This window comes from Sceloporus occidentalis, unplaced genomic scaffold (genome assembly GCF_023333645.1).
Source record: "Sceloporus occidentalis isolate IW3139 unplaced genomic scaffold, rSceOcc1.0.p SCAF_14, whole genome shotgun sequence".
Classification (NCBI taxonomy): domain Eukaryota; kingdom Metazoa; phylum Chordata; class Lepidosauria; order Squamata; family Phrynosomatidae; genus Sceloporus; species Sceloporus occidentalis.
Genome location: NW_028316994.1, coordinates 11,215,285 through 11,221,279, shown reverse-complemented (window position 1 = coordinate 11,221,279; position 5,995 = coordinate 11,215,285). Strand labels below are relative to the sequence as shown.

At 39.9% G+C, this 5,995-nt stretch overlaps 1 pseudogene; it reads right to left on the bottom strand.

Moving 5' to 3' along the window:
- Positions 1-4,507: 4,507 nt before the first annotated feature.
- LOC149303919 (ribonuclease pseudogene) lies at positions 4,508-5,095 on the bottom strand (annotated as a pseudogene).
- Between the last annotated feature and the right edge of the window lie 900 nt (positions 5,096-5,995).

Here is a 5,995-nt window from a genome sequence, read left to right as displayed (position 1 = left end):
AATTGCAAGCAGAGTTCCCTTTTCATACACTTATTGTTTTGAAATGAATGACAAATTTTATGGTATAAGGGATAATCTTAAAATATCTGTATACTGCAGAGATGGAGTCCCAATTGAATTCGGAGTTGCTAACGCTTAAGTAAACAAAAGGCTGCAGTTAAATGGATCAATGCCTCCATCTCCTAGGATTATAATAAAAAATATACATTGATCCTAAGTCATCTAGAATTTTACATGACTTTATAATGGTGTAACCACAAATGAAAGATTATTTTTAAGCCTCTGTCTTTCCAAACTGCATCTTGTTCTTCTTTGGCTGCAGAATTAAAAGAAGCATGAAATTTCAAGGGACCCTTTCACTGGGGCAGCTTTGGGCCTTTACTCATCTGCAAACATTTATCTACATGCTTCAGACTCTGAGCTGAAAACCATCAGCAGAACCTCTTCTGGGCAACCAGTTTCTGGGCAATGGCAAAGTACCTCTCCTTTTTCATCCATATATATATAATGAATAAAATCATATTATCCGAAGATCACTGTTAACAATATGGAATAAGATAAAAATCAAATTTGATACACAATTTCCAATTTGGATTTCACCACAAGAAGCCGGGCAAATTAATCTGGCCACAGATTTAAAAGAATTTCTAACATATAAAGACCTAATCATATGGGAAGATAAAACACTGAGGATAAAATCAAATGAAGACTTTAAAAAATAAAAGTTATATTTGCCATTGGTTCCCATATAGACAATTAAGGGAAAGATATAAGATGGATGTACAAACAGAAGGTTTTGAAAAAGAGGAAAATGAATTAGGTAAGATTTTGTTATACAGCGCGCCCGCGTCATACGCGGGTGTGCTTTACGCGGCTTGAGCATATGCGCTCAAGCCAGGGGTGGCGTGTCCCATTCATTTGAATGGGCGCACGCGCCCATTGTGCCCTGTGTGCCGCAGCGCCGCCGCACCGCCGTGCACAAGCCCCATTTTTTACAATGGGGCTTGAGCATAGGCGGAATTCGCCTTACGCTGAGGGATCTGGAACAGATCCCCATGTAAGGCGAGGACCCACTGTATTCAGGAAAATCAACAATCTCTAAATTATATAAACTACTTTTAAAGAGAGAGTTAGAACAAGAAACAATTAAGGAAAGTATGATATGTTGGTCTAGAAATGTAGGTCATCTGATACCCCTTGCAAAATGGGAAAGAGCTTGGGGTCAAGAGTTAAAATTTACACTGTCAATGGACTTGAAAGAAAACTATTATATTGGTGGGTTACACACCGCCATTAAAGGACGCGCAGAGATCGTACTAGGGTTAGGAAGGGGCGGTGCTTCCGCACCCCCCTAACCCTAGTATGCGCTCCGCACACACAAAATGGCGGTGGCCGTTCCACACGGCCGCCGCCATGATGGTGTCATGAACGTGCCACCTCCAAACGAGGCGGTGCGGACGTGACGCCATCGCTTCGTGTGAGGGCGGTTAATGCGCCTTTTCCATGGAGCAGGAAGGAGCTCCGAAATGGAGCTCCTTGCTGGTTTGTGTCGCTGGTGCAGCCGTGTGAAGGCTGCACCAGCGATGCAAATCAGAAAGGGGCCGAGCGACCCCTTTCTGGGAGTCCCCGCTGCCGTTGGGGTGTCCTTGGGGCTTGAAATCCCAAGGACACCCCTTTCCTGACTGCGGGGAAGCGGCCTTTTGCCGCCTCCCCGCGGCCCGGAAAGCGGCGGATTGGGGCCTTGGAGGCTGCCGGTCTGGCAGCTGAGGCCCCGATACACTGGGGAAAGGGGGTGGGTGCAGGCCGCCGCTTTTCAGCAGTCTGTAACCAGCCAAAATGCTACACAGATGGTACTTGTCACCAAACAGACTAGGAAAAATGGGGGAAAATAGTAACAATAATTGTTGGAAATGTGGTAACCAAGAATTGAATATACTTTATTAGAACGAAGAAGGAACATTATATCACATTTGGTGGACGTGCCCAACCTCAATTAAATATTGGAAAATAACACATAACTCTATACAAAGAATTTTGCAAACTCAAATTAAATTTAAACCAGAAAGTTTTTTGTTAAATATAATAGACGAAAAAGATGAAAGAACACATTTAAAAATTATTTTATATTTGATCATGGCCACAAGAATTACATACACAAAAAAATTGAAACAAAAGGAATTACCAACACAAGATGAATGGTTACAAAAAAGTATTGAAATGATAGATTTAGACAGACTAACATTGTTAATAAAAGGAACAGAGAAAGAAGGTTGGAACAAAGACTGGAACTTACTAATGAATTTCTATAATAATAAAGTCTAATAGAACAAAAATAACTGGAAAGAATATAATGTGTAAACTATAATAATTATGTCTTTCTTAATATCATTGCTGGCTTGGTTGGTTTTAAACTGATGTTAAGTTGGGCAGATACCACCGAAGTGATATGATAATTGGTTTAACATATGCATAATAACAATATTATTAAATTCAGATGCTTGCTTAATATATGAAAGAACAGTAGAAAGGAAATAAGTTTTTTTAAAGAAAAACATCATATATACATCAAAGATAAGAATATGTTAAGCTATACACGGATTTAGATAAATTAATATAAAGATGAAGTAAGAATAATATTATCAAACTCAATATAATGCACAGACAAAAAACAATGAAGAATTTTAGAATTTCTGAGGGAGGAGTATTAATTTATACAGAAAACAGGTTTGAGCACAAATAGTACGGGTAAAAGAGTTATAATAGATAAGATAGCATATTGTGAATAATAAGAAGGAAAGAGATATATGTATTTTTTATTACTTGTATTATTACTATTTTTATAAGGGTCTTGATGGAAAATGTAACAAAATAATAAGTAGTATCGATTGTATGTCTGTATGCTAAAATATATATCAATAAAGCTCACCTTAAAAAAAATAGAGTGAGAGGCCTACATTTTGTCTTAAGATGTTACCTGAGTTGTCAGCTAAAATGGTCTGCAGGGATAACAATGCAGAGAGAGTCCATTCCTCTCTTTGGCCATTGGTCACATGGCAAGCTGACAACAAACAGCTGTAAAATCTGAGTTAAAATAATCTGACCTGGAGAGCTTGTAAAAATTTAAAAAAGGATCCAATTGTACTGACAGAAAATATTGCGGGATACACAAAATGTGTATGGACATCTGAAAGCAAAACCACAGAGAACAGGAACAAAACTTTTTAATTAGTCTGAATTCTCCCTTTTTCATAATTAACTTTTGCCATCTTGAAAACTTGCTTATGTTGCCTGGCCAGATGTCTACTTCTTTTCATCTGTGAAGTTTTAGAGGATGTGGAAATGTAATAAGCAACAGCAGGGTTAAGAGAAAGTGTTCAAAATGTGGAAAGTCATCATTAGTGTTGCTGTCTAGCATCTGTAAATGCAGTTTTTCTTTGTTGTTGTTGTTCCATTTATATCTCACATTCCACTCACACACTCATTGTTACCAATGTCCATCCCAGGCTTCAGTTTACTGCCAATATCTTATCCTCATTTCTCAAATAAACACATTATCAAAATTGCCTGCCTATGTGAGTTCACTCCCTTACTAGTGTAGTGGCCATTGGGAAGCTTGTTCAAGGCTTGCACACAGGGCATTGCTTCTGTGGCTCAGAGTGGCACCATTTTGGGACAGGCTGGAGCAAAGAGTTAAAGCACATGGTGGTGGGAGAGAAGTGGTGGCAAAAAAGAGCTTTCAAATTTGGAACCCTGCTTAAGCTTTGGAGCTTTGCTGGGACTTGGCTAGCAGGTTGGAGTTGGCTGCTGGTCCTGCTTTCTTTCATCAGACGGAATGAAAGAAGAGGTAGCAGAAGAAACCATTTTTCTGTGGGAGAATGGCCCCTTGAAGCTGTGTGGGGAAGACATGTCTTCTGCTCGGAGAGCATTTTTAAAGAATGGGGTACAAATCATCATCATCATCATCATCATCATCATCATCATCATCATCATCATCATCATCTGGGGAAGGAGTATCTGTGTTTGGGGACCACTGATCTAGACTAAGGTCTTGTTGGCACTGGCAAGGATACTCTAGGGGAAGCCAGAAGTATCCTGGCCTCCCAGCTGCCCCCCTCCCCCCCCCGCCAGCCTTAAGTTGATTATTTTCTGTGTTTCATAAATAAGCATGCTCATTCCGAATCTCCATAATGAGTTTTTTCAAATGAGAACAAGGTCAGAAGGAAGGAGGAAATCTTTATTTTTGGAGAAAGGAAAGAAAATGGGAGTGGGATTCTTATGATCAGAAGTAGTGATGATGACATTGTTTATTCCTTACACACACACACACACACACGAGCTCCACAACAATGGAATGAAACACTGCTCAGTTGAAAATGCATTTGCAGAGTTTATATATTTATCAGTGCTTGGAAGAATACATGTGGCTAGCTAAATTAAACAAAATTCAAAATGAGGACTTTCTTTTGTTTAGTCTCAGCTTTTTCTGACAAGGCAAAATGAAGGCATGAAAAGTACTGAAGTGGAGAAGCAAAAAGCAACTGGGAATGGAAAGTTAGATAAATTGGCTCCATAGATTTACAAACCATAGATAATTTTTCCATGGATGAGACAAAGGAAATGGTTTCATTATTCTCCTATGGGGCACATCGAGCACAATTCTGTATGCATCTTAGATCTGACCTTCATCGAAGTGTACAGGTTTCCCACCTCTACAAGCAATAACAATAAATCTATTTGATCTGTTCTCTCGATAGTTACAAGGTGGACGGGAAGAGCCTCCACTGAGCTTGCAGGTGGTGACAGAGAACTGCTTATTGCTACGCCTCAAATTGTTGCCGTAAGGCTTCCCCCCCTTGCCACACACAGCAACGATTTGCTTCTTGCTGCCATGGATGAAGGAGTTCACAGCCTTGCACTGAGGTTTGGTCATCCCACGTCTTTGCATCATGGTATTGCAATAACGGTTTCCCACGTTACTCCTGGGGTTGTCCTCGTGCTGCCTTCTGAATGTCGGATAGTCAGCAGCATAGGTTCCAACTATAAACACCATTGCCAGGAGCACAAAGAGAATGGGGCCAGATCCCTTGAACTGCATTGTCAGCTTTGCCAGGCCAAAGAGATACCTGGAGAGAGAAGGAAAAACCCAAGAGGACGGTTGAAAAGCTTGTAATAGGAACTGCCACCAGAAGGAGCTATTCTTCTGGAAATAGTTTGGAAATGAAATGTATTTCTCCTTTCCAGTTCTTGGCTGCATATTCTGGGACAGATCCTCTCAACATTGGCATAACTAGAGATTATCTGACTTCTTTGGTATTATTTGATGCAGTCACTTCTCCTTATCCACAGGCTTTTAATCTATGGATTCAAGCATCCACACTTTGAAAATATTTTTAAAATATATAAATTCCAAAAAGCAAACTTTGGCTTTGCCATATTATATAAGTTGTATAACATAAAGTTATACAACTTTACTATCAATTGTACTTAATGGGGCTTGAGCATCCATGGATTTTTCTATCCAAGTGGGGTCCATTGCTGATCTGCAGCATCAGTCCACAGCTTGAAAGCATTTGGTGCAATATTTTATCTGTTGCATTTTAAAATTAATTCACCCCTCAATGGTGCCCTAAGAATCAGCAACTGAAGTGAAGGAAGTAATAGTTACACTCTCTCAGCCTCAGAGGATGGCAATGGTAAACTCCCTCTGATGAAATTAATCAAGAAAACCCTTAGGACTGTCATGAGAGTGACTTGGAGGCACACAACAAGAAAGTGATGGAAGAAGAAGGTTTAGGGAAGGAGGGAGTGTGGATCCTCCTGCCTCAAATGCTGAGAAACCTTGCACCACACTTGTCTTCAGTCCTGTTAAAGGCATTGACATAGTTGACATCATTTTAACTGTCATGGCTCCATCCTATAAAACCTAGGATTTGTAGTTTTCTGTGGTACCAGAGCTCTCTGACAGAGAAGGCTAAATCTCTCACAAAACTACAAA